Raw genomic sequence first — 12,642 nt, 5'->3', positions numbered from 1 at the left:
AGGACGAACCTGAGCATTACACGATGGTTAAGATCTATTGATGGGTCGAGATCTCAAGGCTTTGATAGTAGTATCATTGTGTGATTTTGATCTATTATATTTGGCAAATGATTAGATCTATAAATCTGATAACCTGGGTATAACTGATATCTGATTAAGTAAAAGGATAAATTATCTTTTATAGATCTGTACGCAGGTTCGACACAGCGGAGGCGCGTATACACGCAGGTTAAGCAAGTGAAGACTACGTATACGCTGGTTGGCTTTGGCATAGCTGCGTATGTACGCAGGTTTCTATTGGTGAAGTAGCATACGTCTCTTGAAATATGTTTTAGCTGCTTCTGTTTCTTGCTGCAAGGTTCTGGGTTCACAGTTGGTGTCTGCTTACTGGTACTGTTTTGGTTATAGCATTATGAGAAGTTATTGTTTGATGCAGTATTTGTACAAAGGAGATTGGTTGTTGCAGATCTACTTGATGTTTGATTGATATTCATGGATCCAGTATGAAAATTTATGAAACGTGGTCCCTGGAAGAATAGAGAAGGTTGTAGCCTTCTGCAAGTTGAATCCTGTGTGCTAGTATAAAACTGCACCAGTACAGAATCATTGTAAAATGAAGTTTATAATTGAAAGAAGATAGAGACATATTGCAATAGGTGGTTTTCACCCACATTGTGTTTCCACCTTATATCCTGTGTTCTTTTGTGTGACTATCTACTCTACTTTTCTCTTCCTGCTTACTGTAATATGGTTTTGCCACACAGATTAATGATCAACATCTGAAGAATAAATTAAATTCTAAGTCTGGAAGTTATACGCGAGTTTAATTAGTCAAAGTTGTGTATACACACTGTTTTAATTAACTGAAGTGGTGTATAGAAATCTTTGTATAAATAGAAAAAGAATTTGACTTAATAATATTGATTCACACCCCCCACTCTCAGTATTATTTTCAACAAGTACATCATCTCCCAACTCATCCATCAAGGGTGAAATTGGAAATATGCTGGAAGATTTCAAAAGTGAGATGTTGCAAACCCTTGCCTTGCAATTGGATACCATGAACATCAATAGGAAGCAAGAGGAAGCAGAGAGAGCCTTGGCCATCTTTTGTCCTAGGTGCGCCAGGAGGCATCCTAGGAATAAATGTCCATTGAACTACATTGAGATTTTCTCGGTCTATGAAGAAAACCACTCCATAGACAAGTGTCCTTCTTTACTCAGACTTAAAGATATATATCAAGAGCTGAAGGGGTCACTGACCAGCTTTGTTACATCAACCAAAGGAGACCTCCTGGGCCTAGACCACACCATCAGGGTATGCAAGGGTCATCCCATGCATATTACAACCCCAACCAATCCTCAACTATACCTTCTTAGGGACCCCCTGCTCATCCTTCTTGGTCTACACCCTCTCCTTGGTCCTATACATCTCAGTATCATTCCCAGCTAGCCAACTAGTCATTTCAACCTTATGCTGCACCACAACCTCAGTGGAATACCCCACGCCAAGGGTGGAGGCCCCAATACAACAGTGCTCCAGCTCTATTGCCTCCACCACCTACCCAACAACAACTCCTCCACTCTGCTCCACCTAAGCAACCCCAGATGCCTACCCAGCTGTAGAGCTATAAAAAGGGTCTCTTTCACCTCTAATTACCTCACATTAATATGTCAATCCGGGAGCGTTTGGTTATTTCAAAGAGTGTCTCAATCTGAGGCTATCACTTGTCAGAGTAATGCTAGTAGTACAGTGTTTAGAAATACAAGAGTAAACGGATGCTTGTCTACAGCTTAACTACTTCAAAAGAGTAAATCACACACTCGAAAGACTAAGAAACTTATCAGTCAAGGGTTCAGTAGCGATAACCCATCCCTTTGGAAACTGATGGAAAAGGAAATCAGAGAACAGATCGTCTGGGAGCCAGACAGTAAATGCCAAGGCTCACTACAGCCTTAGATCGCCTCCCACACCAAAATAACAAATGCCAAAAATGGAACAACAGATAAGAAAATGGAACAGCAAATAAGAAATCGAACAGCAAATCTGTAATGGAATAGCAAATCTGAAATGGAACAGCAATTTCTTAAATGGAACAACAGCTAAGAAATAGAACAACAACTAAGTCTCACAAGCAGTAATAAACTTAATCTATCAAATCAAATGCATTAATCGTAATCAGACAACAATCTTTCACTCTTAAGGCAGAACGAACAGCACACACCAATGGAACAACATTGATTACTAATAAGTTATGGGACAACACTTGAAAACCATATATGCACACAACACACCTACATAGTAATCTAACCTAAGCATCAATCGCAATTAGAAGGAATACGACTGTGTTTCAAAGTAGAACAACATTGTTCATCAATTTAACAATCGTGAAGAACATAACTCCCAAGATGAATTCTGTGACGTGAACGTACAGTACAAAAGCTCTGAAATGGAATAGTAATAGTATTCTATCAAGACCAGTAATATTAGATCAACTCTGAAAAGAACAGTAATATGATGCAGAGTCAATACAATAGTTATGTCTGTGGAAACCTTAATGAATTAAACATAACAGAGCATGTGATGTAAACTTATAAAACGTATCAGATTACCAAATAACGACGATAAGCAAACCACGCAGAAGCCAAACGTAATAATACAGGAGCAAGTGTCCTCCAGGGCCAGGCCCTTAGTCTCCAGGGGTACACCGCTTGAGGTTAATCCGGACTCAAAGATGAAGTAATCACCAAGTTTGTATTAATGCATAGAGCAAAATTACAATAAACCATTTCTTATCGAGACTCGATGATCAAAGTTTTGATCTTAACAGAAATTACATAAAAACATAATCATGTCTAACTCTCTCTCGAGCTAACAGTGTTGTCCCTTTTATAAGGGTGATGGCGGAGATGTCTAAGTGCAAAAATAGATAAAACAGCAATCCCTCAGGATCAAGGATCTTGAGGGATTCGCCGAACCGTTAATCCTTAATCATTTCTTTTCTCTTCTGCGCCGAGCTGGTATCTCCACCTCCTTTTCTGGGCCGATTCGCTTTGATTTGCTTTGCCTTGTTTGCATTCGGTCTCCCGTCAAAGGGACAGCGGTTATCTCGTCCTTGTCCTTTCCTTTGGAATAGAAACTTCTCGTTTTCACTCCTTCCTGCATGAGGAAATGACAATTGTCAGCGTTTTAGTCTTGCATATTAATCTCACATGTTTTGTTATAATTATTTATCATTTTCCAAGTTCATGATGCAAAAAGGTTTGCGAGTTCTACTAAAAAGATACTGAAATAATCATCAAAAACATACCTTTTTTAGTACTCCACACACCCCCCTGCTTACCCTGTTTCATGCCCTCATGAAAACGTTGTAGTTGACATGCAAGGCAGTGATAGAATAGGCTGGAGATGGAATCTCATGCGGAGGCCTACAACCATGATGAGTAACTAGGTAGTCAAAGAAATGGCCTGTCTGACAGTCGGTCATCTCATACAAGGCTTGGTATCCGAGTGCAGGGTGCCAAATAATTGGACTCCGGAACCTATATCCTAACCAGGATGGTCCTTCCCTCAAAATGATTTTGCCATAAAGGTGCAAACAATTGGCAGCTAATTTAAAATTCTCATACTTAAATGATTCCTTGAGCTGGATATTCAGATTAGAGATTTGATACCGAAATTTAGCTGCATCAATGGCAAGGTCTTTTGTGGAAAGAAAGTATGATAATCCTTGTCGAATGAGTGCATCATGCATGGGTCCTAAGTTTCAATTACACCCAGAGTCTTCATGAGGTTTCTATGTGCTTTCCACAACTGTACTGGGTTCCTAGGCTCAGCCCTTACCCACAAATCTAAGTCGTTTTCTTGCCTATGGAAAGTATTATAGGCTTTAAGCCATTTAATCTGATTAACCCCAAATGAGATGAATGCCTGCAATTAGATGTCTCCAACAAAGGGGCCAGGGTTCAGCTCAGTCTCCTAGTCTAGGACAAGGTTATGTAAATAGAACTCACACAGCAATCTCTGGACTTTTACCCCGTAGTGCTTACAGCAATCTATAAAATCTTTGACAGTGTTAATTTGGATGGGAGAACCTGCTTTAATAGCTTTTATTTTTAATTGCAAATATTGTTCCAGTAGAAACAGGGCATAATTCTTGGCAGGGGCTCTACATGCTAAGACATCATTGTATAAAGAACACAAGGTATCCATCTGCTTGATAACAATATCTAGCCTATGAGTTACCTTTGCAACTTTCTCTTGTTCCTTCCGCCAACCTTCAAAAGCCTGGCTTTCGGATTGATTGACGTTCCTAAGCTGTTGTTGTAGCTCTTCATACTTTTCGCGAGGGACCGTTTGCTCTCTAAGCTTTTCTGCTTCTTGCTAGGCTTGCTTCAACCCCTTTCGCAGTGTTACCATTTTTGGATCTCTTCTCCTTGCAGCAGTGGAGGCTGGGAGTTTTACCTAAACTTTCCTATTGCGTTGCTTTGAGTTCAGAACCCTTATCACTCCTGAAGGTGGTGCCTCCGTTTGAATTTCCTTATCACAGGTCATCATTTCATCCATTTCTATTTTAACGTGAATATCAGTCTGTTGCTGTTCCTTTTCGAATGGAACAACAGTCTGTTCCTCAGCATCATTTGGAACAGCAGCTTGGTTTTCGACAGGGTTTTTAACAGCAGGACGAATTCTGATCCTCCGCCCCTTTGCCTTGTGGGGTTTTACTGAAGTGGTCACCTTTTTCCTTCCTAAAGTCCTTTTTACCCTCTGTCTTGCTTTCAGGATCCTAATCTGCTGGTGGAGCTGGACTATTATGTTCAATAATCTTTGTTGTTCCTTTCGCAATTCTTTGATTTCCAAAATTTCCTTAGAAGGAACAGCAGGCTGTTCACTGTGGCCTGGACTGTGACTAGTCCTCAGATCTTCCTTCTAGGGTGTTTCTTCATTGTTCTGGGGCAGGAACCCTAACTGGTTCTGTCATTTCTTGGGTGACTTCTTTTTATGCCCCTGCTTCCTCCAGAATTTCTTCCGGTGTCCTCTTGTTAGGAACAGATTATTCCTGTTCAGTATCTCCTATTGTTTCTTTATCATGAACAGGCAGATTTTCTTCTTCTACCTCCTTTGCATGTGGTTCTTTAGGTGCATTTTCCTCCTGGGGTTTCGTTTTTTCATGGAGGTCTAATGGGCTGGAAGGTTGGCCATATTCGCCCATATTGGCCAAGACTACGGCCAATTCGTCTTCTCCCACTGGGTCCTGCAATGGGCTACCTTCCTGTTGTTCCATTTCCTCCTCTGCTCAGAGCTCGACTTCTGTTTCAGAATGCTCGGCTCCTTCCTCATTTTCTTCTTCGGATTGTTCGGCCTCTTCTTCAAATTCCTCAGCCTCTTCTTTCTCTTCTCCTTCATATTGCTCGGCCTCTTCTTCTGGTCATGAGGTTTGCTCATCTTCAATTTCTATTGGCCGGCTGGTGTTTTCCTGGAGCTTCTCCAGCCTTCCTCGTATTCATGCTAACCGGACTGATTTCCTGCGTTTTTCTGGCTGTTCAGGTGTACCGGTTGCATGCTTACGCTTTTCCAATTCCTTGTGTTTTTCTGAACGCTTGGATGTACTGGTGGCATGTTTCTATTTTGCTAATTCTCTGCATTTTTCTGGACGCTCTGGTGTACTAGTGGTATGCTTACGTTTTGGGGATGGTGCTATCAACCCCCTATCTATCATTGCAATTAGCTCTTCCCAGCTGCTCTGCTGCTGGGTGAGGCTATGACTGGCAATTAACCGAAGCAACCCATGATGACTAACAACTGACTCTACATGTTGTGCCTTTTTTATGCTTCGTGCAATGTCATGAAGTAACGAATTCAAAATTGCAGGTAAATTTACAGAGCATTTCTGCTTTAGAACAGCTAAGAGTTTAAGATGTTTTGGTCTTACCACGTCTTTTCTACCTTCACAGGTGATGTAGATTTGAACGGTCCTTGCAGGGATCTCCTAACGTTACTGGCAAAACTCCCTTTCCTTTAATTGCCAGGCTCTGGCCTTCGTCCTAGAAGATTTCTATAATCTTCTGTAATCTCTCTTTTTTTAATGTTCATACAGGTCCGGTGGCTGGTAGTCCCGAGACTTCTGCGATTATGTCATCGGTGACTGATATATGTCTCCCCCTCACTGTGGAGTAATCCTCTTGCAAATTCTATAGGAATTCAATTGCCACCATCTCGTTAGACTCCTGCAAGCGGTTGAGATAAGTCAGCCACCTTGCTCTTGCCAGGATTTCCCGGGCAGCAGCGAAGACTGTCAACACCCGCGGTTCCCTCCGGATCGCTCTTCCTCCCATGGTTTCACTGTAAATTCTCAATGGAACGGCAGTTGTTCGTGCTGTTTGAAACACAGAGAGGCTAATGGACACAAGACTTGTTCAAAAAAATAGAGTATACCATAGAAATGGCTTATGAACAACAATTCGTGCAAAAAAATAAAAATAGCAAGCCATTGAGCCATGCCATACCCTAGTACACAACTTTCCCGAATAGTGAGCTGACACGTAATCCAGGGAATAATGAGGTTAACCTCCCCCCCCGCGCAATGTGATAGACTGTCCTAGCCGTCAAATAAAGGAGCAACGCCCATTCTGAAACAGAGTCATAAAGGAACAGCGTATAAAAATATGCCATGTTTACAAAAACAACAAATTACCGAAATCGAGGCGTAGAGTTAGATCGCTTATTACGTAATAGGCTGTTGTGATACGAGGCTGGGAGGATAAGACATCTGTTGTACTTTCTAAATCTCCTGTGGTCATTGTCAATTGTTCTGCCATGATTGGTGATAATAAATTTACATGTGTTATATTATTCGAGGAATGATATATGATTAATTACTAAGGTATAATAAACAGAAGGGTGTTAATAACTCACCTATTGGTGTAAATAATGTGACTTCGATACCATTAACAGTGCTCTGCTGCCGACATGTGTTCATAACCTTGGCAGAGTTGTTTATTTCACCCATGGAACCATGATCCGCTGTGTATACTTAGGGAATGTTGTGTGATGTCAAAATGTAGGCCACTATGCTGGCTTGGTGACTAATTAACCATAATGCCATTCACGAGTAAGGAGCGAAAAGTGGGCAGGACGGCTCGTGATGAGACCTCCTATTCCAAGGGTTGTTTATTTGATATACCTTTTGGACCATATCCCTGGTGTGGTGGCCATAGTGGGAATGCCACTTCACTTTCGTCCTCATGATCATGGTAGGCTGGCTCTTGATGAGACTCCCTATCCTACATTTGACAACTTATAAGTCATGTTTACTTTTTTTCTTTTTGATAAAGTACTTCCCTTATTTATACACAAGGGGTGGTTCAACACTCCTTAAGAGTAGGAATGGTGGAAGAAGTCTTAACATCTCAATAGGAAGATATAAACCCTTTGCTTTTATTCCTAAATAATAATCAATGAGGGGAAAAAAAAAGGGTCATCATGATAAAGATAAACAATCATAGCAGAATTAGTAGAATGATGACAGCAGAAGATGATAAATAGGTGTGTCCTTCCTTTTGTCCTCTTACCAATACAGAGCCTTATAAAGATAGTGATTTATGATTAGTTGATTTCAGTATGTTGTGATTGTGTATCCATTGCATAAGTGCATAGTTGTATTCTAAAAGAATTGAAAGAACAGGAGCAATAAGCATCCTTAATTTAGATCAGCAAAAAGAGCAAGTTGTTTCATAGGGAGAGCAAAAGCATGCAAGTGATGTTCCTTTTGGAAAAAGGGCCAACAAGAGACCTCAAATAGCAAAAAAATGCGAATGTCATTCCTTTGAAAAAGGAATAGTAGAACAAACAGATGTTGTTCCTTTGGAAAAGGAACAACAAAACATTACAATGTCGTTCCTTTGAAAGAGGAACAACAGAATAAAAAATGATGTTCCTTTGGAAAAGGAACAGCAAACACATGAAAATGTCGATTGTTTTGAGAAAGGAACAGTAGAATCAAAAGTGTTGTTCTTTTTGGAAAAGGAACAACAAAAGACGTAAGAAATGTTGTTCCTTTGGAAAAGGAACAACAGAAATCAAAAATGTTGTTCCTTTGGAAAATGAACAACAGAAATCAAAAATGTTGTTCCTTTGGAAAATGAACAATTAAACATGCAAAAATGTCATTCCTTTAGAAAAGGAACAGTTAAAATCGAACATGTTGTTCCTTTGGAAAAGGAACAGCAAAACACACAGATATGTCGTTCCTTTGAAAAGGGAACAGCAGAAATCGACATGCTGTTCCTTTAGAAAAGGAACAGCAAAACAAGCAAATGTCGTTCCTTTGGAAAAGGAACAATGAAAATCAAAAATGTTGTTCCCTTGGAAAAGAAACAGCAGAAACACACAAATGCCATTCCTCTAGAAAAGGAATGGCAAAAATTGAAAATGTTGTTCCTTTGGAAAAGGAACAACAGGACATGAAAAAAAAATAAAGAAAAAGATCCAAATTACAACGAGATGACAACTGATCCAAAGGGATTTGCTCTTTTGAAAAGAAACAGCCGGAATAAAATGTTGTTCTTTTTTTGAAAAAGGAACAGCAAAACATGTCAGCAAAACATTAATTCAAAAATATGTACAAAAATGATTCAAAAAAAAAAAAAACTTATGTACAGAATGTAAAAAAATAAATTCCTTAGTGAATTACAGGTGAGGAAGACTTCTCTTCCCCCCCAGAATCTCCATATCAGAGTCTCAACATAGCTGCTGGCAAAAGGACTCCCGAGTGAGTGGTTTGCAATAGAGGCGAACTCAGTGGCCATTTGCCTTAAAGGCATATCCATAACCGTCAATAGTGATCAGAGTAAGGGTCCCATTGTCATGTACCTTCTGGATTTCGTATGTTCCCAACCAACAAGTCTGGAGTTTCCCAGTGAATCCTGAAACCTGGAGTCGTACAACAGAGCCCAATCTCCCTCGTTGAAGACTTTATTTTTTATGAGAGCATCATGCCATTTAGCTCGCTGCCGTTGGATCAGGGCAGTATTTTGAAGTGCAGAGAGCCTAATTTCGTCCAACTCATTGATCTGTTGTAATCGATTAATCTGTGCTTCAACAAATATTTCATTAAATTTGGAATTAAACAATGGATCTAGAATTTCAAAATAACCAAAAAGCTCAATTTTAGTGATGTTCTTGTAATAAAAAATTTCCAATTTTAATGAAATATGTGTTCTTCGCTTAGATCTAAGCCAACTTCCTGTGTTGTCCGTAATGTTTGGATTTCGAATTCTATGGGAAAAATGGGTTGTTTTCCAAACACTAATTGATAAGGTGAGTAACCAGTGGTGCTTCTCCATGTTGTTTTGTAAGCCCAGAGTTCTTCAGGTAGTCTAGTAGCCCAATCATGTCTATGTGACGCAATGGTTTTCGTTAGAATTGCTTATATTATTTTATTGTTGCTTTCTACTTTTCCATTCGCCTGTGGGTGGTATGCAGTAGTGATTTTATGCTGGACATGATAATTGTTGAGTGTTGCAGCTATTTTGTTTCCAGTAAACTATGGTCCACCATCTGTAATTACTTCTCTTGGAAGGCCATAACATACAAATAGATGGAACAGGAACTATATGACAGAGTCCTCTGTAGCTCTAGGCAATGCTTCTGCTTCAACCCACTTGGTGACATATTCTATTGCCACCAAAATATATGTCTTCTAGTTTGATGATGGGTTAATAGGTCCAATGAAATCAAGAGCTCATCGCTCGAATGGTTCAATGACTAACTGTGGTTTCAGAGGCATCTCATCAGACTGACCAAGGCATCCTGCTCGCTGGCAGCTGTCATAGGCTTGGACAAATTTCTTTGCATCTTTGAAAATCGTGGGCCAATAATACCCTGTCTGCAGCACCTTATGTCCAGTTCTGCGCTCGGAGAAATGTCCACCACATGGTCCATCATGACAGGCTTTTAAAATTTCAAATATTTCATCTTCTCGAACACATCCCCTGATATGCATGTCTGCCCCTGTGTGAAACAAATAGCCCCCAATCCACGAGAATCGAGAACTCTTCTGAACAATTTGTTTTCGCTCATTAGGGGTTAGATGTTTCGGTAGTTTACCTACTGCTAGGTAATTGGCAACATCAGAACACCAGGGTGTTTGAACAGCAACAGCAAACAAATGTTCATCCGGAAATTGATCCTCAACTGTTGCTGCATCGATTGGCTTTGGCATTCTTGAGAGAAAATCTGCTACAGGATTTTCTTTTCCTGGTCAATCCTTGATTGTGATATCAAATTCCTGCAATAAAATCAGCCATTTAGTTATTCTGCCATTTGTGACAGGCTTATTTGCTAGATATTTTATGGCAGAATGATCTGTAAACAAGATAATAGGATATCCAGTAATGTAATGTCTAAACTTATTGACAGCATGTATTAAAGCTAGGAATTCTTTTTCAGTAACAGTGTAATTTAATTCAGTAGGGGATAAATTTTTGCTGATGTAATAAATAGCATATGGTTTTTTATCCTCTTCCTGCCCAATGACTGCTCCAATGGCTGTATCTGAGGCATCAGATGATATCTGGAATGGCAAATCCCAATTTGGCCCTCGAAGGACTGGGGTTGTGGATACGAGCTTCTTCAGATCCTTGAAAGCACGTTCACATTTTTCTGTCCAAAGAAAATCAACGTTACCATTTAGTGCATATAGAGGTGCATCAATGTGCGAATAATGTTCTATAAATCGCCTATAATAACCAGAAAATCCAAGAAAACTGCGTACCTCTGTTTGAGTGGTAGGAGTGGGAATAAGCAAAAGTATTTGGATTTTGGCCAGGTCTACCTGAATGCCAGCTGCTGAAATATAGTTTCGTAGGATAAGTCCTTCAGTCATCATCATATAACATTTTTTGTGGCTTAAACAAAGCCTGGTAGCAATGCAGCGTTGTAGGACTTTCTCTAGGGTGTCCAATGCTGGATCGAAATCATCTCCATATGGTGTAAAGTCATCCATGTATACCTCAAGTCCGTCATTTATTAAATCTGAAAAAATGCTAAGGATAGCCCTTTGGAATGTGGCAGGAGCATTGCATAAGCCAAAAGGTAAAACTCGGTAGGCAAATGTTCCCCAAGGACAAGTAAAAGTAGTTTTGTCTTGGTCTTCAGGGGCAATCTGAATCTGATTGTATCCACTGAAGCCATCCAAGAAAGAAAATAATTTCTTTCCTGCTAAAGTATCTAATACTTGGTCGATGAATGGGAGAGGAAAGTGGTCCTTTTGTGTTGCTTTATTTAGCTCCCTGTAGTCCACACAGATTCTCCATTTCCCATTCTTTTTTGGTACCACCACAAGCGGAGAGACCCATTTAATATTAGAGATAGGATAGATAAAATTGACATCTAAAAGTTTTTGAAGTTCAGCTTTTACCACATCTTTTAGATGAGGATTAAGTCTCCTTTGAGGTTGACGAATAGGTCTCGCATCCTTTTCTATATAAATGTGGTGTGTACATAATTGGGGGTCAATTCCTTTCATATCAGGGTAATCCCATGCAAATTCTTCTTTATATTCCCTCAGCAAATAGATGAGCTTCATTTCTTGATCAGGTGTGAGGTTGGCATTAATGTTTAAGGTTTTTCTCGGTTCAATTTCCACAATTTTACTATTTGCAGCAGAAGTAACAGGTATTGTTTGATCATGTGTATCTTTTAGAGGATCTTCTTTTAATTCATTATCAAATGCTGCTTCTATCATGTGACACTATGTGCAGGATCTAGATTCAGTTTGACTAATGAAATTATTAATGGCAGCATCTTCTGTTTGGTCTTTAAAATCAAGTGCCTCTTGTATAGTTAATGGGGATATGTTATCAGTAAGGTATGATGCAGGGTGCTTATTAGTTTTGATTATTGTGACACTTGGCTGCGCTCGAGGATATAGAACTAAATTCTTGATATTTTTTCCTTTGGTTATGGTCATATTTCCTTGCCGACAGCTAATGTAAGCATCGGCAGTGGCAAGCCAAGGTCTACCTAAAATCAGCGGGTGTCCGTCAAGTTGGGTTTTAGGATTTATTATCAAGAAATCTGTTGGATATTCCCAAGAATCAACAGAGACCATGACATCATGTAGAGTACCCTTTGGCCTAACCACATATCGGTCAGCCAATTCTAGCAAGGTAGAGGTGGATTCTACGGATGTAATACCCAACTTTTGGCAAGTAGTGGTTGTTAAGATATTAATTGTAGCTCCTATATCGACTAAGGCATTAGACAGGGTCTGACCATAAATTTGGACAATTACAATTGGATTTCCTGGGTCTTCATATTTAATGGGTGTTTCTTTCCCTGATAGTAAGTCAGATAAAGTGCCGACTACTTGGACTCTTGGATTATTTGTTATATTCCTCCTTGGTTTCTTTATGCACAATTCTTTGATAGTTTTTGCGTATATGGGGATATCTTGAATGGCTTGGAGGAATGGAATTTTTATGTACAGATTTTGTAATTCTCCCAAATGTCAAAATCAGGATATTATATAGGTCGAGGTATGACTAATTGTTCTGGGAATGGAGGAGAAGATGTGGTTGCTTGATTATGAGTTTGTTGTTTATTCACATCCTCTTGTTGTGACAGATTTTCTCTGGGTA

The sequence above is a fragment of the Pinus tabuliformis genome, chromosome 2_1, assembly GCF_031772625.1.
Source record: "Pinus tabuliformis cultivar Carrire ecotype Pingquan chromosome 2_1, CPIR1, whole genome shotgun sequence".
Lineage (NCBI taxonomy): Eukaryota > Viridiplantae > Streptophyta > Pinopsida > Pinales > Pinaceae > Pinus > Pinus tabuliformis.
The sequence above is the reverse complement of the archived record's forward strand: the minus strand, read 5'-3'. Positions refer to the sequence as shown.